A 23,998-nucleotide genomic window follows, 5' to 3' on the forward strand; every position below is an offset into this window, starting at 1 on the left:
CGGCACAAGACGTTTAGAAAGAAAACTTGGCCAATTGCTCTGAGTATAAACACATGAACTCCCTTCCCTTATAATTTTGGCTCTGAATAAAATGTCACATGTGAGTCGCATGTATTTCTTCATTTGATCAAATCTACTTTGCAGGGTAGGTGTGAAAGATTGGAGCATTGTTACAGAGCCATCTTCCCAGGCTCTCCTCGAATCCCAGGATCTGCCTTGAGTGAAAGCTTCAGGCCAGATTTCCCAGCCCGATGTGGGTGGCAGAAGGGAGGAGACAAAGATGACCTTCTCCTGAACAGCACAGGGAGCTCAGCTCCGTGGTGACCTAGATGGGTGGCAAGGGGGGCTGGTGGGATTGTGAAGGGGATCCAAAAGGGAGGGGATATCTGCGTGCATACAGATGATTCGTGTTGCTTTACAGCAGAACTAACACAGCATTGTAAAGCAATTGTACCCCAATTTTAAAAAATGACCCTCTGTCTGAGGATGCCTGTGGTGAAATGAGTTTGAACGCAAGCACTGTCTGTCCCTGGAAACAGTCCTGCCACTGGTACAGCCATAAAGACCTGACTTTTTATACAAGGTTTTAGGATAAAACTGGTGCTTTTCATACTGACAAACGCTCTCTCCTTGACCATTTTTTTTTAACCCTAACTTTCTCTTGTACTTATCTCTTTTTATTTAGATATAATGGACATACAGCACTATATTCACTTCAGAGGTACAACACAATGATTTGGTATTTGTATACATGCAAAATGACCACCACTGTTAAGTCGAGTTAATATCCATCACTAGGCGGCTCAGAAGTAAAGGATCTGCCTTCCAGGCAGGAGATGCGGGTTCAGGCCCTGGTTGGGAAGATCCCCTGGAGAAGGAAATGGCAACCCGCTCCAGTATTTCTGCTTGGGAAATCCCAAGGACAGAGGAGCCTGGCGGGTACAGTCCATGGGGTCACAAAAGAGTCAGACACGACTGAATGACTGAACAACAACAATATATGGTAACAATTTTATTTTTTCTTGTGAAGAGGACTTTTAACAACTTTTAAATATTATTGTTTGTTGTTCAGTCACTTAGTCGTGTCTGACTCTTTTGTGACCCTGGGGACTGCAGCCTGCCAGGCTCCTCTGTCCATGGGATTTTTCAGGCAAGAACACTGGAGTGGGTTGCTGTTCCCTTCTCCAGGGGACCTTCCCAACCCAGGGATCAAATCTGCCTCTCCTGCATCTCCTGCATTGCCAGGCGGGTTCTCTACCATTGAGCCACCAAGGAAGAAACTTTCAAATAAACATTACTGCATAACACACTCTTCTGAGAGCTCAGCCCCTCCTGTGGGGCCGGCACAGCCCGGTTTTAACAAGACTCCGGCCACATGTGTCCAGAGAGAATCCCTCTCCCTCCACAACTGAATATATCCTCACTCCCCCACCTTTGCTGCATAAGACCTTGGCCTGCCTTCAACAAGAACTGTCCGTTTAAGTCAGTTTCACAAGAACTCCGCCACGCCTGACATCCCCTCGTGATACTGCTATATCCATGAATCCCCCCAGCCTACTCCCTGGTGTTAAGTCCCCCACCTACTCGATCGTTCAGCTCTAGTAACACTACAATCATCGGGCACCGCTGCCAGCTGTCCTGAGTGAAGCCTTCTTACTGTTTCAACAAGCGTCACATCAGTTGTTTTTTAGGAGGGTCGGTTGTGTGTGGTCCCAGCCTGTGGGTTTCAGATAAGGATCTGGGACGATGAGAAGCATACAGGGTGACAGGCATGGGGGAAGCCGTGACCTGAACATCAGGGGGTCAAGATGCCACCTGGGCCCGGCATCAGGTGCCCTGAATCACATGAGCTCACAAGCCGGAAGTGGGATGAAGACAACGGGCTCATGAAAAGAGGTTTTTAAAGGTCAGATGAACTGGGGGCTTGTGGCCCCACCCTGGGCCTGTCTTTTGAGCTCAGAGTGGATCTGGCTGAAGATCAGGCCAGTGTCTAGGGTCATGGGGGGCTGGAATTCGAGCGGCAGTCTTAGCGCCAAAGACTTGAAATCTAAGAAGAAAACAGCATCAAGGAGAGTGTACCCTGATGATGAGTTTGGAAAATGAATATATTACAAGAGAAGGAAAGTCGCTCTTAATGCTTCCTGCCCAAGTCCTTCACTCGCACGGTGAATGAGACAGGGGCTGAGCCTGGCTGGGAATGACGCTGCTCAGCTGTCATTGTGAATGTGAGACATGCGACAAAATGTCTGCGTACAATTTGAAAACATCCAAAAAATACGAAGCAGTGAAAAAACGTCAGACAATCTAAGTCAATTCAATTAATCAGCCATCTAGTTTACTGTGATTAAAAGCAAGACAAAGGCCTAATGCACAGCTTCTTTGAGAATCATCTCCTTTCTTCTTATACAAGATGAGAAAAATGGTCTAAGCAAATAAGAACTGATCATTCTCTACCTGCTTGCATCTCAATATGATCTTATCTTTAGCAACAGGATTCTTTGGCACGCTTAAGTGACTATAGATAGTCAATTAAATCCACATTTTAGCTAATTATCATACAATTCCCTCTTCAATACATTGTATGAGCATATTATCCCAGGAGGCTTCTCTGTCACTGGAATCCAAAGCAAAACACATATTCTAATCTTGTGATGTCAAAAATATTTACTCAACACCTTTACTTTGTGGCAAAAAATGAGCCAATGCTGAATAAGAACCCTTCTTCCCTTTGGATAAATAATACTCAGCTCTTCATTAAGAAAACCATAACCACAAACTCTTGCATGGGATTTTCTATCTCTCTTCAAATCTCCAGCCCTAAAAAAGGTCAACTCTTCTTCCCCCATATCATTCCTTTTCCTTTAATGCCTACAGATCTGTTTTTATTCCAGTACCTAACCCAGCCTGGAGTCCTGCCTCTTTCGTCCATATCCCCCGGGCCCCTCATCCTTACACGTTGACACAGATATAATTGCAGAGGACAGGAAACTAGGAAGACACACTAGGGATCAATTTATCTTTGGCAAGGGAATTGACTAATAGGTTTTCTCCTGTCTCTAATTTCTCTGATTCCCCTTTGTCAGGGGGATCCTCAGACCAATTCTTTCCTAGCTGTCAAAAGCACCTGTTCTCACGCCTGGGTTCAACGTCGGTCAGGTCCCCGTTCAGCTGTCCATCTCATCCCTGATCGGAGCACACACCTCCCACCAGGACCAGGTCAGCGGAAAAGCTCCAGCACAGGGAGGTTTCCGGTGCACGTGGGTCCTCGGCTGAACCCAGAGGCAGTGAGAGCAGTCGTCCATCCCACAAACTCATCCACTTCCCCCACACATGGGGTGGGGGGCCCAACAAGAGGAGCTTCCAGGTCAGGAAGGCAGAGAGGGCACGTGGCAGAGACTTTCAAGAAGATGTCCCTAGATTATTCTGGGATGTCAGCCAAAGCCTGGGTTAACCTCAGTTGCGTCACCAGTGAACCAATCGCCCGCCTGCTGAATTGGCAAAGTGAGACGTGGCCTTGGTTAAATTTCTGGAAATTGGTGAGTTTTGCGAGCTAACATAAACCCTCACAGTTGGGAGACATTTGAAATAATAAATGTTGAGTATCTCTCCCTCTGTTAGCTTATTTTTTTATGTGGAGTTCAAGATGTTTGTCTTGATATTATCAAAACGGATCCATATCATCAGCAGCATATGCATATGCTACCCACGAACAAAACGGATCCACAGCAGAACACATGCATTTATTGAGCACATCGTGGGTGAGTTCAGTTCAAATCCACGTATATCACACGCGTCCTCCACGCCAGGCCCCAGGCGAGCCATGGGGGGATGTGATGGGAAGCCAAGTGGTTGTGGCTCCTTCTCTTACGGAGTTTCTGGTCAAACGTGGTGATTTGTCCTTGCACTCCATCCCTTAACTTTTCCTTTCCTTTCACTCTAGCTGAATCTTAACTAGCTCCTGCAGGAGTTCCTGCACCAGTTCTTTTTCTGAAGTAGTGAACAGGCACTGAGTACTGATTTTAAGTCAAGCGCCCTGGGAACTCTCTACAATGATCATCTAATTTACTCTGTTCAACAGCATTGTGAAGTTGGTGCTATTATTATTATTTTTGAGAACCACTTTATTCTGAGTAGTATAAACATAACTCCATTCATAACATAAACCTTCCATCAATTTCTTCACAGTCAGCCCAAAGAATAAAACCTCTGACTTAATTAGAATTTACATTTGGCCTTAAATATTTTAAAAATCATCCATGTCAACTATGGAATTTTAATCCTGCCTGCTACTATGAAATAGGGCAAACCTTGATCGATGGTAATTTCTAATTTTTGCTGTTCAGCCATTTTTCTTGACCTTGTTTTTTGACTATGTACATTCTAGAGTGTTCAATAGATTTGTAATAAACTTCCATGATGAAGGGAAATTTCTTGCTCATTGTTTGCCTGAAATCTTGGCTAGTGTTCACCTTTTCAAACAAAAAAAAATGTGCTCCAAAATGGTCCACAAATTCAGCTACTAAACTGCCTTTAAAAATCTTCTTTGCAGTGGTTCCAGAGCACGGGCCATCAGATACGAAGCAACATCTTGGAGCAACCCCCACAGTGTGGGGCAGATGGCAGGCAGGCCATGGCAGCAATCTTCACCACTATGATTAACCCCGCTTAAACTTGAGGAAATGGAGACACCAAGAGATGAAGCAAACTATCTAAGGCCACAGAACTAGTTGGTGGTGTAACTTGAACATGGGATCAGGCAGTCTAACTCTAGAGCCAGTCTTGATACTCTGGATATAGGAGTGGGTATACATAGGTACTGGGCTTCCCCAGTGGCTCAGCAGTAAAGAATCCTTCTGCAAGGCGAGAGACAGGTTCAGTCCCTAGATGGGCTAGATCTCCTGGAGGAGGACATGGCAACCCACTCCAGTATTCTCACTGGGATAATCCCATGGACAGAGGAGCCTGGTAGGCTGCAGTCCATGGGGTCACAAAGAGTTGGACAGGATAGAGCTTATATACATATACATATGTGTGTGTGTGTGTGTGTGTGTATATACACAGAAATATTTTTAATGTTTATTTTAAAAATTATTTTTGGTCTCATGGCATGGCTTGCAGGATCTTAGATCCTCCACTAGAGACTGAACCTATCCCAGGACAGAGAAAGTGCCGATTCCTAACTACTGGACCACCAGGGAATTCCCTCATTTTAAAAAATTTATTTTATTTTTAAAAAATTTATTTCATTAAAGTCTAGTTGATTTACAATGTTGTGTTAATTTCTACTATACAGCCAAGTGATTCAGTTATACAAATTCTTTTTCATTATGGTATTATTTTTAAAGCGCAGCTCTAGTCATATTATTTGACTCAGATACCTACCCTGACTCTTTGATAATTCCTGAATTATATACAAAGATCACAGAGTCCCAGACAAGCCCCATTCAGTCTTTCTTCAACCAACCTTTGCAATTCCCTGTGCACATCCCCCAGGGGTGGCACATGTCAGTGGAGGTGAACTATTTACTTTTCCATGGGTTCCGTGTCTGCTCCATTTTATGTTCTTTCCTTTTCCTGAACCTTTAGCATCCAGACATATGCCACCTCCTCCTCCCTTGGACTTTAAAACTAAAGTCCCAGTGGATGTGACTTCTCCTTGCTTAGAATCACCACATGCTTTGTGGGTGCCTCTCTATGCATGCACCTTCTGCCACATTCTCAGTCACTGTCAAGTCTCTGGGGAAATGGTGTGTTAGAATGTGGGGTGGGGCTCTGAGATCAGCTTGGCCTGAGACTGATTCCAGCTCTTGGAATTTTTAGCTCTGGGATATTGGGCAAATTGGATCACATCTCTCCCTTTCATGGCTTCCCACTGCAATTTGGGGCTGGGGACAGACTTGTGGGGCCCAACATATATTTGCTGCAAGTTCATGTGCCTTTAAAAACCAAGCTCTGCCAAGCCCAGCTTTCTTGACCAGCCTTATTTCATAAGTCACACCCGCCTTGATGGTTAAGTTACCCTTTAGTGTTCTGCCTTCAGGTTCTCAAATGCTCCTGCAAGCTCTTGCATTCCTTAGGCCTTCGCGGAGCTTTCTTTCTACCTGTAACCTCTCCCACTGCCTCTCTTGACCCACTCATTCTGATCTTTAAAGTCTCAGGATTAAACTTGTCACATTTCAGGAAAGACTTCCTTGACCCCCTGATTCAAAGACCTCCATCCCTCATCCACCCCGAAACTAGCTAAGTCCACCTAAGCTAGCTCCTTTCCTTAGATGTGGAGTGATTTTATGAGCTTGTGGAAGCTCTGTTTCTCTCACTAGACTTGCAAATCCCCATGAGGACAGGATGTATCTGTCTGGTTCACCACCATGGCATAAGGAGATGCTCAAGACAGACAAAGAGATAAATCTCTCTATTCCTCACTTTCCTCATTTATAAAATAGGAGTAACAATAACCTACCCTCACTGCCTTTGAGAAGCTGAGCACAGTCTGCAGGGAGAAGCTGACTGCTAATTGGGAGCCGTCCACTTCCACTTCTGAGCCACAATCCCCTCAAGGAAGCTGCCTTCTCTCTGCTCAGCCCACAGCTGAGCACAGGGCTTTGGGCATCGCGGGTACCCGTCAATGTTTGCTTTACCTGAGTTCAGCTATGCCATCTGAAACCACAACTTCTCATTTTTGCCAAATGTGCTGATTTGACTCACATACAGAGATGTCCCTTTCCATGATCACATGATAAAATATCCCCTCGAATGTTGTTGCAATGAAGTTAATTGAGAACACACATAAGCGTGTACAATAGGTTAGCATCACCAGGCCTTCCTGCATTCATACACTGTGAAGACTCCTCCTTGGAAAATTTTCTTCCAAATTAAAAATGTTAAATCATATGCATATCATCATATATTTATATGCTGTGTTTTATATACATGTTGTATCACTGACAAGCACACGATGAAAATGTTAGGATTAAAAAATACACCATGCTCATATCCACAGTCAAAATTTAATTGTTGAACAGTATTTGACTGTTGAACAAAGAGTCTGAGTTTTTGCAAAATAGGTCAAATGTAGAATTCCTGAGTAGGAACACAATCGTTGCAATCTAACTGGACAGGTCATTAGCAAGCCGTCTGGGAAATAAAAGAAGTGCTAAACTAAAAATGTGTTACAGGTTGAGTGACCATTTAATTTAATGACCAAATCAAGACATGTGTAAGAGTGAAAGGAGACAGTATTGATTATATTGGAACAACAGAGAAACCCGAATTGTCCCAGGGATGCTGTCTTGCGTTCTGGATTAGAAAAAGGTTCAATTCTAACCATATGGCACCACCAGCAGTAAAGTTTTCCCCTCTTTCCCACCAATGCACCTGTGTCTAGCATGTTCAACTGTTATTGCCTTTAGATTTGATAATATGTAGGATATCATTTAGCATAATAGTGTCATAATCTGATCCACCCAGATGAGGATCACAGAAAAGACAAAAAAAAAAAAAAGTAACAGACCAAAAAGCAAGCTGAACCCAGTGAAGGAGAGGGTCTGATGTCCACTGTCTAAGCAGGAGCCCTGACTGGTCCAGCCAGTCCCCTGCTCTACCACCAGGCTGTTCCGATGCTCTGGGCCTCCCAACATGACTGTCTTTACTGTCTACCCAACAAATCTGCACTCACGTCTGAATTTGTATTTTCAAAACATGTCGGCTCATTACATTTACTGCATTCTAAATGATATTTAAAATTGAGGTAAATAATTTAAAGAGAAAATACCAAGAGCTTGAAATGAATATCTTTAAATATAATGCAATCAGGTAGATATTTTTACGATGTTTGGTGACATTACTGTGGTAATACTGAGTAACTGCTGACAATTAGTCAGAAGATGGAGCAGAGGTCTTGTAAGGAAATTACTCCCAGATGACAAAATATTGAAAATTCAATTATACTCTGTTTATTATAGGCTTACATTAGCAACTATATTCCTAATAAAGACTTTGATAATACACAAATTAATGGGAACACAGGGGAATACTTTTGGAAATATTTTTTTCTCCTTATAGGATTCTATGATATTGATTTCTAAAGTGCTCCAAATGACAGTGTAAAGCTTGCTAGAAAAAATTCCTAACATAAATTATATGCATAAGAACATATGATCTATTAAAGTACTCAAGATTATAAAAATAATTTTAATGTATAATGACAATGTGCAATAAATTCAATGCTTAAAATTTCAAGTTATGCAAGTGTATAAATCATTTAGGAAAGAAAATCCAGTGAATGCAAATAAGAAGAAACCATAATAAGGGCTGCACAAATGGTCTGAATTCTAATTAAAACCGTATGTCATGGAAGCCAATGCATTCATTCTCCTTTTCACAAATGTAGTTTTAAAAACACTTCCACAATATAAAGCTCTTTATAACATATTTTTGTAGGTTGGAGTATACAAATATCTATTTCCCCACCAAGAAGACCAAAATGTTCATCTACAAAGAACTAAGTTTTTCTCTTTCTTCCTCCCACAAACTTTCTGACATTATGCGTAGTTCAATGAACATTTCTTCATTTGGTTGTTGAAAAATTTAACTGGGCACCTGTTTGGGGTGTAGCTCTTCTGTTCTTTTGCTTTTAAGGCCTAGCACCTCTTTTCTAGGCTTTTAAGATAGAGGGGAGAGAAAAAGATAGATACATAGATAAATTCAATATAATGTAGAAAACCCTGAATATTCATTGGAAGGACTGTTGCTGAAGCTGCAATACTTTGACCTCCTGATGCAAAAAGCTGATTCATTAGAAAAGATGCTGATGCTGGGAAAGATTGAAGGCAAAAGGAGAAGGGGGCAGCAGAAAATCAGATGGTTAGATAGCATCACCCATTCAATAGACATGAATTAGAGTAAACTCCAGGAGAGAGTGGAAGACAGGAGCCTGGAGTGCTACAGTCCAAGGGGTCACAAAGAGTTGGACACAACTTAGCGACTGAACAACAACAATGCAGTAAATGCTAAATGTCACGGAAGAACTAGAGTGAAAGACACCATGGGAATTTGGCGGTAGGTCAGCTAGTTGCACTTTGGAACAATAAAAATGAAGATGTACTTAAGTGAAGCCACAAAAGCTGGCAGGATTACCCATGAACAGTAGCTAGGAAGGTAAGGCAGATTGCCAGCTTAGCATGATCAAGCCAAGTGTCAAGAAAGTATGTGGTTTATTCACAGAATGGCAGCCAATAAAAATAGTCCATTATGATGTCTTCAGAGGAATCTCAGGTAAAGAAAGGAAGATAAGATTATTTGGTGTTTAAATAACAAGAAAGATAAGCTGGAAAGTGAAAGTGAAGTTGCTCAGTAATGTCTGACTCTTTGCAACCCCACAGACTGTAGCCTACCAGCCTCCTCCATCCATGGGATTTTTCAGGCAAGAATACTGGAGTGGGTTGCCATTTCCTTCTCCAGGGGATCTTCCTGACCCAAGGATCGAACCTGGGCCTCCTGCATTGCAAGCAGACGCTTTACTGTCTAAGAGACCAGGGAAAGATAAGCTTAGAGGATTGAAATCTTCCTAAGAAGATTGATTCAACTTCTTTCTTGTTTTTGGTGAACAGACATTTTATGGAGCCAGGAATCAAGAGAATTGGAGGAAAGAAATAAAAATTTCTAGATGTAAGGAAAGGAGACAAAAGAAATGCAGAAATGTGAATGAAGTAATATATATGTTCCCTGTATTCTAGGGACAAGAGTAGCATTGAAATAAATAAATAGGTTGAATTTGATGAAACTATAGAGCAGTGAAAAGATTTCAAGTAGGAAAGTAAGACAAAGTATTCAATAATCATGTTGAAATTTTGGAAGTGATTTTGAAATGTTAAGTGGGAATAAAAAGTAGAAAATTGAGTTCCACTTTGGCAAATAGTTTTGACTGCCATGGTGAAAAATATATAATATAAGTCATGCGAGTTCATTTTTTGACAAAATGTTATAGCAGTTTATGTTTGGAAAATTTCTTTAAAAAATAACCAGTGTGAAAGAGACTCATTTTACAGCTTTTGATGGCAATATGATTTTAAGTAGGAAGAAGAATGGAAATCAAAGAAACATCAGGAGGCTAACAAAGAAAAAGCAGAATTCAAAATCAAACATAACTTAGATGCAGTCCAGGAAACAAAAAAGATTTGGTGACTTGATTAGTAAAAGGATCACTTTGCTAAAGGGCTAACCTTTAGAGGCAAAAAGGGACAGATGAATGCTGTAGTGCCCAAAATAACAAGAAATTAATGCAAAAATAATGAAAGAAACAAAAATGTGATGAAGAGCTCTGAAATTACAAGTATCTGGAGCTCTATTAGAGTTATTACTAAGCTTCTTCACTACCAACCCTGGAAGGTCTTGGCTTTCAGCTTTGCAGCCCCTGAAGAGAAAGATGCAACACCGTGGCTATGTTTGTTGAATGAATAATTGCAAAACAAAGTAAGGAAAAACCTTTTTGTTGTTGTTCAGTCGTTCAGTTGTGTTTGACTTTTTGTGACCCCATGGATTGTAGCACACCAGGCTTCCCTGTCCATCACCAACTCCCAGAGCTTGCTCAATCTCATGTCCATTGAGTCAGTGATGCCATCCAATCATCTCAGCCTCTGTCATCCCCTTCTCCTCCTGCCTTCAGTCTTTCCCAGCATCAGGGTCTTTTCTAATGAAGCAGTTCTTCCCATTAGGTGGCCAAAGGATTGGAGCTTCAGCTTCAGCATCAGTCCTTCCAATGAATATTCTAATTGATTACCTTTAGGATTGACTGGATTGATCTCCTTGGAGTCCAAGGAACTCTCAAGAGTCCTCTTCAACACCACAATTCAAAATCATCAATCCTTTGGCACTCAGCCTTCTTTATGGTCCAACTCTTACATCCATTCATGACTACTGGAAAAACCATAGCTTTGACTATAGGGACTTTTGTTGGCAAAGTAATGTCTCTGCTTTTTAATATGCTGTCCAGATTTCTCATAGCTTTTCTTCCAAGGAGCAAGTGTCTTTTAATTTCATGGCTGCAATCACTGTCCACACTGAATTTTGGAGCCCAAGAAAATAAAGTCCGTCACCGTTTCCATTGTTTCCCCATCTATTTCCCGCGAAGTGATGGGACCAGATGCCATGATCTTTGTTTTTTGAATGTTGAGTTTTAAGCCAGCTTTTTCACTCTCTTCTTTCATCAAGAGACTCTTTAGTTCCTTTTCACTTTCTGCCATAAGGATGGGGTCATCTGCATATCTGAGGTTATTGCTATTTCTTCCCAGCAATCTTGATTCCAGCTTGTGCTTCATGCAGCCCAGCATTTCACATGATGTACTCTGCATATGAGTCAAATAAGCAGGGTGATAATATACAGCTCTGACGTACTCCTTTCCCTATTTGGAACTAGTCCATTGTTCCATGTCTGATTCTAACTGTTGCTTCTTGACTTGCATAAAGGTTTCTCAGGAGGCAGGTAAGGTGATCTGATATTCCCATTTCTTGAAGAATTTTCCACAGTGTGTTGTGATTCACACAGTCAAAGGTTTTAGCATAAGTATATATTTTTCTGAAATTCTTTTTCTATGATCCAATGGATGTTGGCAATTTGATCTCTGGTTCCTCTGCCTTTTCTAAATCCAGCCTGAACACCTGGAAGTTCTTGGTTCATACACTGTTGAAGCCTAGCTTGGAGAATTTTGAGCATTACTAATGTTATTTTCTTAAAATGAAGGAATCTGAGATAAACTTTGTTACAGAAGTGGAAAGAGAAAATCAAAGGGAGAAGTTTAGAACACATCATCTCAATGGGGAAGTCGTGAAGGCAAGAGTTCCCCAAAATGAGTCCAGGGAGAGGCAGATAGATAAACTTGTCCAGAAAGACAGAGGTCAAATAAAAGCTGTAATGGGCTTGTCTGTTGAGCCCTCTCCATAACCCAGCAGGAGCTGTTCTGTCTTAATTTTGAGGAAGCAAAGGAAAATAAAAACTTCTTTCCAGGAAGCAATGGAAGCTACTGAAAGTAAGAAACAGAGATATTATGTTCTTTTATGGGGTGTGGTGGTCTAGAGGTGATAGGCATGTGACGTTGCCAGGACAGTCAAATTGGAAAGTTGTGTTTTGCAGGCTAATTTAATAATTAATGAAGCAAGTTAATTAGAGATTTGGTGCACGTGAATGTTCCTTCCAAATGGATTATTATTTCTTTGGCCTGAGGACAGATTATCACTACTTATTACACAAGCAAAAATTTGAGGTCCTTGTATTTTTATTCTTATAACATGACCCATTTTAAAATGAATGCTTACAGTCTTTTGTATCTCTTATATATTTTACCACTTTAAAAAAAACACTATCTGTTTTATGGATCAAATATCTGTTTGCAAACAAAACTCTCTCTGAAGAATATATTTTCCAGGTGTATTATAGAAGAAATAGAAGTAATTAAAATACATTTAAAGCATAAGGAAACAATATGAAGTTATTAATGACGAAGTCGGTGCTGTTGAGTATTCCTTAAAAATTGGTGAAAGTATCAGTGTCAAGCTTAACATAGAAAATATGCAAAGTATAGTTAAAAGGAACAGACTACTGGTTTATGTTTTTCATAACATAACGAATCTTTTGACAGTACGTATATTGCTGTTATTTATAATCCCATGGTGACAAGAAAATGTCACCAATTACCAGCTACAATGACAGAACACAATTTATTTCTAATGATTTATATCCATTAGGAAAAAAAAAAAAAAGCAGGTTACTAAAAGACAGCTACCATTCTGTTCCCCAACAGCAGTTTTTTTTTTTTTTTTAAACTGGAAGTGTGTTTGCAAAGGATAAGTTATTTTTGTTAATGAGAGTTTGCATAATTTACCTATATAACACCGTAAGTGACAGTCTAAAATAAGATACTTACTCTAAGGTATATTTTTAAAACAGAAATAACTGAAATACCACATTTGTAGGGCAGGCTTTCACAACTAACATATTGTATTCCCTTTTAAATGCAGATCTCTTTAAAGCCTCATGGACTTTTAGAGGGTAGGAAATAAGAATTGAATGGGTAGTAAGTCAGCCTTTCGAGTAGACATTTACTGCTCATCCTGGCTTATTAAGAACTGTAGGTTGGAAGAAACATGTATTTGAGTATTCCAGTTGCAAACAAATTTATAGGGATGACATGAAGGGAGAGAAAAAGGGGTAGAGGGCCTGATAATTAACAAGCAGGATAGTGAACTAAACATTACAATATAACTGGACAAAATTAGTAGGATAAAAGGATGTGAGAAGAGAGCCACACGAAAATTCTGGTCTCCTAATCTATGGGAGGAAATATGATCTGGGAAATAAGAGTTTTTTATGAAAGATTCTAAAGAAATCCAAGGTTAAAATTACAAAGAAATTTAGAAAAAACAAGAGGAAGGGAAAAGTAACAAGCAAAGAATCTTTTGAATGGTTCTAGTAACGTCACACAGATCAGAATTGAATTCAAGAGCCATAAAGGAGAATTTAACCATTGAAAACATATTTTGAGGACAGACGCCATGCTTTTAAACATACTGCTGATATATGTTGTAGGCACTAAAGATAATTTTGAGCAGAAATGTGATATTACTATCATTAAAATGGCAAGAGAAAGTGCATGTGTGTGTGTGTGTTTTGAGGTTCCCAGAAACTAAGGAGACATAATGAATTGGGAAGATGCTCAGTGAATAATGAATATGATTAGGTCTAGGAGGTAGGATGAATTTATCAAAGAATGACTATTGAGCCTAATTAGCTTTGAGAAAAGAAAGATAAGTCTTGCTACTCAAGTATAGGAAGGATTATGACATGAAGATGAGGACCAAAATTGCTCCATTTCATGCCAAGAACTTAGGATAGAAGTCATGTAAAAATTTCTAATTAAACACAGACACAGGCAAACTCAGAAGAATCACGGTATCTAGTTCAGTTGTGTCTCCTAACAGAGTGTGAAACTGGTATCTCTCAGGGTCTCCATCAGACTTACTTTAGCCACACAAAGCTAAAGAATTGATTCCTAGAGATCATTTCCTCTAGAAACAAGCTGATGATCACATGAATGTTCTTTCAGTGAAATAATAACCTGAACCAGATTGTGTTTTGAGAGGCTGCACTATTTCAAGAAAGACAGAGATAACAATACATGGGGAAGTTTGGAGTAGAAATGATTCATGTATGGAAATCAAGTATTACCACGGTCAAAACAAAACACTAAGTTCCACATGAAATCTTTCTTTGCCAAGTGCATGAAAGAGGATGAGGCAGTGTCACAGTTTTTCATTTGTGGAAACTGGCTTGATCATCTTTTTTAAAAAGATTGAAATATGCAAGTAATGTCAGTTATTTTTGTCTTTTAATTGAAGTATAGTTGATTTACAATATTATATTAGCTTCAGATGTATGACATAGTGATTTGATATTTTTATAGATTACATAACATACAAAGTTATTAAAATATCATTGACTATGTTCCCTGTGCTGTATATTATTACCAGTTATAAAATAAATATGTGACTTACTTATTTTATCCCACAGGAAATAGGTCGTTTCTACCTGCGTCACCATCCCCCACCCCCTCCCCTCTGGCAGCGACTAGTTTGTTCTCTGAATCTGTGAGTCTGTTTCTGTTTTGTTTGTTCTTTTGTTTTGTTTTTATATTCCACAAAGAAGTGAAAATATACAGTGTTTTTGAAGATGTAGAGAAAAGGGAAGCTTCCTGCACTGTTGTAGGACTGTAAATTGGAGCAGTCACTGTGGAAAACAGGATGGAGGGTCCTCAAAACACTGGGGGCTCAGACGGTGAAGCGTCTGCTTACAATGCGGGAGACCTGGGTTCGATCCCTGGGTTGGGAAGATCCCCTGGCGAAGGAAATGGCAACCCACTCCTGTACTCTTGCCTGGAAAATCCCATGGACGGAGGAGCCTGGGAGGCTGCAGTCTTTGGGGTTGCAAAGAGTCGGACACGACTGAGCAACTTCACTTTCACTTTAAAAAAACTGAAAATAGAATTATCATGTGATCTAGCAATCCCACCCCCTGGGTATTAATCTGAAGAAAATAAAAACACTAATTCAAAAAGATTCATGCATCCCTATGTTCACTAAAGCATTATTTATAATAGCCAAGATACGGAAGAAACTAAGTGTCCACTGACAGATGAGTGGAAATAATGTTTCACACACACACACTCACACACACTCACAGGCATATTAGTGGGAAAAAAAAAAAAGCCTGAGATCTTGTCATTTGTGACAACATGCATGAACCTACAGAGTATTTGGCTAAGTGAAGCAAGTCAGACAAAAAGTTATTTTTTTTATTCATCTGTTAAACATTCAGGACCTACTTGCCAAATATGGCAAACTAGTCACTCAAAATCTCTTCCTGAATATCACTAAAAGCAAATTTCCTAAACTTATATAATGAAATACCACACAATACTCAATGTTTACATAGATAAAACGTCTGGCACTGAAAAAATTTATATTAGGAATCTGAAATGACTGGGGAACATAGAAATATTAGTGAAAACAAAAGATAACAAAATTTTGTAGGCAATAACATATCTTGAATTCATTTAAGGATCATAGTTCCATTCCTTATCAATGTATTACTGGACATACACAAAAGCAAAGGAAACTTGGATTATACTTGATTGATGCAAATAATGAGTCTAATTTTTCTTGCTACTTTAGGTAGTTTATTAGATTCTCTCTTCACTTTGATGGACTTATCCTAACCCAGTGTGACCTTCCTCCTTTGAGGTAAATCCTCAAGAAAAAAAAACTTTTCAATATTAGCCGTGGAAGGTTAACCAAAAATATAAACATGCATATTCTTTAAAATGGTTTAATAAGTAGGTACCGTTTGAAAGAATTCAGACACAAAGACATTGGGTGAATGATCCAAGATAAACAAGTTAATGATAGAACCATCATAAAGAACCCAGATCTTTCCATTTATAATCAAGTGTCCCTAGCACTGTGCCAGATAAACTGTTTTCTTAAAACAGGAGGATTATATCTTAGACTAAGAAGTATGAAACAAATACAACTACATAGAAACTCAAGGTGACATGGAAGACATTTAAATTCACAAGGCTTGTTCCTTCTCTTTGAAAAGCAGGTGATTTGAGGGGACATGCGCTATACTGTTCCCCAGGTACCAGGAGATCCCATGCAAGAGTAGGCGGTGTAGTACAGTGGGATTTATTTATTTTTTATTATTATTATTATTTTTTACTCATTGATTTATTATTTTTTTTTAAACTTTACAATATTGTATTGGTTTTGCCATACATCAACATGGGTATACACGTCTTCCCCATCCTGAAGCCCCCTCCCTCCTCCCTCCCCATAGAATCGGATAATGGGTTTGGGAATTACACAGTGGCTTTCAATCCTGGCCTTGTCATTTGGCACCAGTGGAACCATATCAAGATATTTAGATTCTTTCAGCCTTAATTTTCTTTTCTTGGTTAAATAGGGATAATATTACTAAATCTCAGAAGGTAGCAGATTGAATACAATAGGTACTCAATACAATACGAATATCTAACTCTGTTTCTGCCTCTATCTCTGTCAACTTCTACTCTGCCATTTGGATTTTCATACAATGATTTTTCTAAAGAACAATAACAACGTTCACATCCAAAATCCTTATGAGTTATCATTGTTACAAAGGAACTATTTTCAAAATCCTGCTGCAGAGCAGTGACACTTTCCATGGGATGCCAAAGGATTTTGAAAGAATCTTGAAAGGATTTTGGAAAGAATACAAACTGTTCCATAAAGGAATGATGTCATCACAGCAGAATCAGAATTGGTTGGAGTAAGGGGATTTGTGTGTGTAAAATTTCCTAGTTAAGATAGGATAAGAAATATATCTCATGTGAAAGGTCAGTCTAAGTACTGAGCCTTCCTAGTATTTCTTCAGAAAGCAAAATCTTGCCTGACAGCTGTCAACTATTAATGAGCTATATACTTAGTACAAATCACTTGAAACATGGCGGAAGTAACTCATGGTTATATATGGCAATATTCACATATGGGTAGATATGGCAATATTCTTATCCCTTAAAGGACAAACTTTTCACCACCAAATAGATCCCTTTCATCCTTTGTATCCCTTTAGCAATAGGAATAGACAGGTAAAATTACTGCAATACTTTAAAGAAACACTGCTCCTATTCTGACCCTCTGCACTGATCTCTTAAGATTTTGAGATAGAGAATAATAATCACACTCAATGTACTAATGGTGAAACCAAAAAGTTTACACCTAGACCCTGAGAAATGCAAATATGGACCATAAGAGCTACTGGAATTTAAATCCTTTGTCTTTAGAGCATTGAAGAGCCCACTGGCCCAGTGTTAGGGCACGCCCTTGCCTTCATCAAGCCATCTACAGAATTCAATCGCACTTATATAAAATCTTAGTCAGGATTGAGACCCACTGGTGGAAATGGAATAAGATTTACTATTAATAATTTTGCAGCCTCCCTCCTTGTACCATCATGGTTTTTCTGGTGGTTCCCATGGAAAATACATTAGTTGCAAAATGCTCATTATTGCCATGGCGAAGATAAGTACAAAGTCAAGAGCACAGGAAATCTATTTTATGTAGTGATTGCTTTGAGATCTGTCAGGACACAACTAAAATGTATGGGAATAAGATATTCTCGGACTCTGCCTTTCAATCACTGAGGCTCTTATTCTAGTAACAAATTAGTGCACCGGGATAGAATAGATAGGATTCTTACTGATATTGTATGATAACTAAGTGTCTTGTTCTAAGGGATCTTTTAGAAAAAAAAAAATTGGAGAAATAAGCACCTCTTTTGAGTCTGTATTAGATCTGCTATTATTCACTGTCCATCTTGTTTTTGAATAAAATCATTGTATATTCCCTTAAATCCACATCTATTTTTAGTTTTTGACCAACATCTTTTTCATACTGTTTACTGCTTCATAAACTGCAATATGCACTCTTCTGCACGATGGCTTTATGTAATTGTGCGGATGACAGTCTATTTCAACTCTCTTTCTGGGGCCTTTCGTTATTTATTTTCCCACTGCAGCCACATTTTTCCAGGTTCTGCACTCATCTTTAACTCCTGTCTTTCTCACATGACAAAGTCCTGAAAATCCTACTACACCTGTCCTCTCGATTCAGCATAACGCCTTTCTATCTATAGTATATGGAACTGCGGCTCATCCATTCCAAGTTGGCCTTCATACAGCTCATTCATCGCGTTTCTACTGTTTTAAGAGGGGGACTGGACAGACATGGCCTGCAGAAACAATCTTAGCTCTTTCATCATGACATTGACAGTTCTTCACAAGTGGATTCCACTTAACTGTCAACTTTAGCTTCCAGTATTCCCCAAGAGGATTCTTCCAGAATCTAAGGGTGACCTAAGGAGGCTACCATTGTTTCCCTTGGTGCTTCCAAGCATTTCTTCAAGTTTTTCCAACTGTAAGCATGTACTGCTTTTCTGCAAATATTTCAACATATTATACTACCTTCAACATCTTGCTGGTATTCTATGAATTCTTCAAAATCTTTCCTTTTCTAAACCTCTATTACTTTTTTCTTTCCAGTGTGCAATTTAGCCATGTTGCTAAACCATTTCATCCAGTTGCTTTGTCTTGTAATTGTTTTCTGTTTGTAATGCCCTGTATCTTCAAGTCTGTAGGCCTGAGAGCAAAAGGTCCAATCTTATTCTTTAAAAATATCTGTCAAATTATTTAAGGCAAGGAGGTCCACAAAATAAGTGCATAATGCAACCTGACTTTTGCAGGTTTCATGCTTTATTTTTTAATAAAAAACAGATCTCATAACTGCTGCTGATATTTTATGTAATGTCCACAAACCTATGTGAGTCTGTTTTTCTACTGTATTTTTTGCAATGCCTAAGAGTTATATTATACTGTTACTGGTTAATTGTGCATTCCTGAAAATGTTTACTTTTAGTTAATATTCTAGATCTCTCAGAAACCACCAAACCTGAATTTAGTATCCACTACTATTGTATAAGATATATGATAAATCTTACCCCATTTCTTTTGCAAAGAATTAATAGCACTAATTTTTATTGATGTCTTATTGCCAAAATTTAAGTAGATTAGCATGTATTCATTGGACATTATGAAGCAATCCCTAATTAAATTAAATGACATTTAAAAAAGCAAACTGTGTGAAGGAAATCAATTTAAATTTGTACACCACTCAACCCAACCCAGGGATTGAACCCAGGTCTCCTGCATTGCAGGTGGATTCTTTACCAGCTGAGCCACCAGGGAAGCCCTCGTACACCACAGACTATATCTAAAATTCAGATAGATTAAATGTAAAAAAAAAAAAAAACAAACCGAAAGTGAAGAAAATAAAACTGATTATTTGTTCTAGGGGTAAAGTCAACATTTCTAGGCATAAAAAAGCCACAAGGAAAATAATAATTGATAACTATATTTTAAAGTTTCTAAAAAATTCTTTCAAAAATGAAATGATTCAAGCCCACTCAGGGATGCCAAATAAATGAACAAATACAAAATTAAACCGAGGAAAGCACTTATGGTATATTTAGATATTTTAAAAGAGACAAGGGGTTATTAAGATTCTTGCTTCATGAAACCTATGCAATTCAATAAGAAAAAAAAAATGTATATGTACATGTGTAACTATATCTCTGTATCTTTTCCAACAGCCTATTGATTGATGGAAAGAGATTTACCTCCCACTGTTACTATCACCTGCTTTAAGTTTTTCATTTATTTAATAAGGATACAGAAACTTTGTGGAAATGAACTTGCTCCTCCAAGCTGGAGTCAATACAGATTTTCTTGGCACCTAGAATCTCTAATAAGGAGTGTGCAGCTGTTTAAGCAAGGTGGAATCCTGATAGAGTGGAGGACGTTACATCTGTGCTGTGCCCCAGCTCTTTCATAGCTGGAGTTCGTGTCATTATTCATCACTACTGGGGAACTACACATATGTCTATAAGCAGAAGGCCTGCATTTAAGGAGACGTTTATTTTTATCAGGTCCTCCTGCAACCAAACCCTTCTCATCAAGGCCAGATGTACATAAGGTGGAAAAAAGCAGAGTCAGTGTCCCAGTGTCCTTGAATGCTGTCTCCTCCTTCAGTTTCCTGATTTCTGGAAGACCCATTTCTCCACCCCGAATAGAATAATGTGCAAAGGGCATAAACTGACAATTCACAAAAGAAATACAAAGAGTACACACACCTATATGAGACTATATTTAACCTATTACTCAAATGAATATACAACAGTGAGATACCATGTTTCCATCTAGTTGCCAAAATTTTAAGCATGGCAACATTCCTTGTCAATGGCTTATGGGAAAAGATACTTATTACTATTTCTAGTCAGAGTGTAAATTGATACAACTTTTTTTTTTTTCAGGGCATTTTGACAGGGTCTATCAACTGCTTTAAACTGTACATACCCTTCATACCCTCTGCCTCTGATATTCCATTTCCAAGAATTTATCCTAAGGTATTAAGGGATACAGAATTAGAGACAAAGATTTATCCACTAGAATTGTTATCACAACGCAATTTATGAAACTGAAAATTCAAACAACCTAGCTGTCTAAAAGTAGTGGATATGTTAAAACAAATTATGGAAGAGTCTAATAATGTAGAGAAACTTAGCTCAAAACAGAAATTTCAATTTTTTTTTTTTTTTTTTTTTTTTTGCCACACACGAGGCTTGTAGGATTTCAGTTCCCTAATCATTTGAACCTAGGCCACAGCAGTGAAAGCACTGAACTCTAGCCACTAGACCATGATGGAACTCCCAGAAATTCCAATTTAATAAAAAAATACACACAGAGATAAAAATAAAAGCGTAAATACCAAAATAGGAACTAGTGAATATTATCCACATACTCCTCTGTATCTTCCAATGATATGTAATGCTAAGTAACTAAAATAAATTCAGGGCATGAATTTGTTTTATATAAACACTTATAATATTTTATACTTAAAATTGGTTTAAAGTTCCATTTTTATTATTTCTATCATCACCTATCATTTTACTTGTTAGTGATACAATACAAATAATGATTAAATGCTTAAAAAATTCTAATGATTATCTGAAGTCTTTAAACTTCCTAAATAGGTTCATTTAAACAATTTAAGTTACCTTTGAGCACATTTTGTACAATCTAGACAATGGTGCTCCACTCACAGGAAATGAGACACAGTCCATTATATGGGAATGTTTTATACTTGTTTTCTGTAGCAACTGACATTTCATTCAAACACTTTCCAGTCCCCCAGGAATCTCCAGCTGCTGTATGTCAAAATTTTAAGATTTCTCTTTGTGAACTTTAACACTTCTATAAAAACCAGTTGGAAGAGCAAGTCTACTTCCAACTGATTACTTTGATATTAACCAGTTAAAGCAAATCAATTATTCAGTTTAGTCTAAATAATCATTTCACAAAGTCACAGTTTTCCATACGCAAACATGCATAAGCAAATAATAACTACCATTCTGGCTTTTTATAGCCTATTTCTATTTCTCAGACATGTCACCTGTGGTCTGTTTTTCACTCTCTTTTGTGTATTTTTATAAAATGAATGTTGGGTAATTCCTCGAGCATTTGCTAATAATCAAATCTGGTTGTATAATTTTATGTTGGTAAATATGCATTTTGTTTTTATGCAAAAAGACAGTTAGCTAGTACAAAACCATGCAGGAGTTACTAAGGCGCAAAGACTTATTCTTTAATTTTTTTGGCCACACTGCCCGACCTATGGGATCTTACTTCTTCAATGATGTCTCAAACTTGTGCTCCCTGTGGTAGAAGCTTGGATTCTTAATCACTGAACTGCCAGGGAAATCCCAAGACTTATTTTTAAGCTAGTAATTTAAACCATGGGGCAAAGATTATACAAACACACTTATGTATGTATATAGGTGTGTGTATGATCCATATATAAATATACATCTATTTTTTATTTATCATATCTACTTTTATATATTGGGCTTCACTGGTGACTCACCTGGTAAAGAATCTGCCTGCAATGTAATGTGGGAGACCTGGGTTTGATCCCTGGGTTGGGAAGACCCCCTGGGGAAGGGATCTACCTACTCCAGTATTCTGGCCTGGAGAATTCCATGAATTGTATAGTACATGGGGTCACAAAGAGTCAGACATGACTGAGCGACTTTTACTTTCATTTTATGTATCTATATGTCTATTTTATTATATATCTATATATTTTATATAGATCATATACACACACATACAAATCAATGATCAAGGAAAGGATTTAAGAAGTTATCTATGTGTCTGTATGGGGAATCCTGTACTGAGAGCAATCCTGTTATTTCAAGATCCAGAATTGATAATTATCTGTTTTTCATTGAACTCTAGGTGCGCTATATTTAATAGTTTTATAAAGCTATTTTAAACAAAATATCAATTTTGAATAAAAATGTACTTTCCCCCAAACCTTTTGATGACATGAACTTTTAACTCCATTGAATATCATCAATTTTTCCTACACTGCCTGGATATTTGCTATGACTTTAATTAGTGTAGATACAAATGTACCTTGTATTTATTTTTTAAGTTTTTTATTGATGTGGATCATTTGTAAAGTCTTCATTAAACTTGTTACAAAATTGCTGCTGCTTCTTCTATTTTAGTATTTTGGTTCAGGAGGCACATGGTATTTAGCTCACTGGCCAGGGATCCAACCCACACCCCCATTGGAAGGTGAAATCTTAACCATTGGGCCACCAGGGAAGTCCCAGAAAGATACCTTTTAAACGTATATCTCTCCTACAGCAAACTCCAAGCTACTGATGTACACAAAATTGTAAGATGAAAAGTACCTTAGAAGATAAAAAGTATCGAGGAATTCAGTTACCTAAGTTTCTATTCCAAGATCTCTCTGCTCCTGACCTCTCCGAGGCCAGACCTCATTGCCCCTTTAATCTTCACTTCGATCTTCTTGTTATAATATCACCCTGTCCATTTCCTAGGAAAGATCCTGAAATGTCCTCCAATATAAAAATATCCCTGCCCTTGTGTTCCCCAGGAGTTACACCCAACTCTTTCCTTAGTTCAGGTTTGGAAAGAAAAATCTGTACTTGCTGGTGCCATGGTTTCCGTTCATCTCTCCACCCACTGCCACTTGGTGACCACACGCACTACTCAGTAATTCATATCCTCTGTGCAGTCCACAGGCTATCACTTCTGTGCTTGTAGACCTTCACTTACTACACTTCTGGAAATGTCTGACTGCTAATCATTTCCTGCCTCTGTGGTCTTCGTGAACGGCCACTTCCTTTTGTCTCTATGGAAAGTCCCTCTTTGTTTCTTTCATTGGTGCTTCTTCTATAACTTTATGTTAAATGTTGGTGACCTCAGTATTATACCTTCATTCCTCTTCTTTTCTCATTTTATCTGCTTTTGGGGAAAGGTTTGATTATGCCCCATGGCTTTCACTGCAATTGTACAGATCATAAGGTAAATATTTCTGAACAAAATCTAACTGAATTTTATATATATGAAAAGTGAAGATATTAGTCACTTAGTCGTATCCAACTCTTTGCGACCACATGGCCTATAGCCTGCCAGACTCCTCTGTCCATGGAATTCTCCAGGCAAGAATACTGCAATGGGTAGCCATGCCCTCCTCCAGAGGATCTTCCTGACCCTGGAAATGAACCCTGCATCTCCTGCATCGACAGGCAGATTCTTCACCATCTGAGCTACCAGCAAAGTACATAGATATATACAATTGCTTAATCTATTCTGAATTTTGATGTTCCACAGACCCCTCAAATACAACCTGGCCTTGTCTGAATTACTGACTTTATTAAACAATAAGCTTTAAGCTCCCACTTGGATTTACACCATCACTTCCATGTTAGAGAGTCTTTTAAATGTCTTCTTCTTCCCTAACCCCAATGCAGAGTTAATCAAGT

General features: G+C 38.5%; 1 protein-coding gene and 1 pseudogene across 3 annotated transcripts in view; both read right to left on the reverse strand.

Annotated features, from left to right (window-relative positions):
• The window catches only part of TENM3 (teneurin transmembrane protein 3), a 532,144-nt gene that overhangs the window by 396,142 nt on the left and 112,004 nt on the right, over window positions 1–23,998 (reverse strand). The gene's annotated exons all lie outside the window — the stretch shown is intronic.
• Window positions 4,326–4,570, reverse strand: LOC129643196 (protein CEBPZOS-like; annotated as a pseudogene).

This window comes from Bubalus kerabau, chromosome 2, assembly GCF_029407905.1.
Source record: "Bubalus kerabau isolate K-KA32 ecotype Philippines breed swamp buffalo chromosome 2, PCC_UOA_SB_1v2, whole genome shotgun sequence".
In the NCBI taxonomy this organism is placed as follows: Eukaryota; Metazoa; Chordata; class Mammalia; order Artiodactyla; family Bovidae; genus Bubalus; species Bubalus kerabau.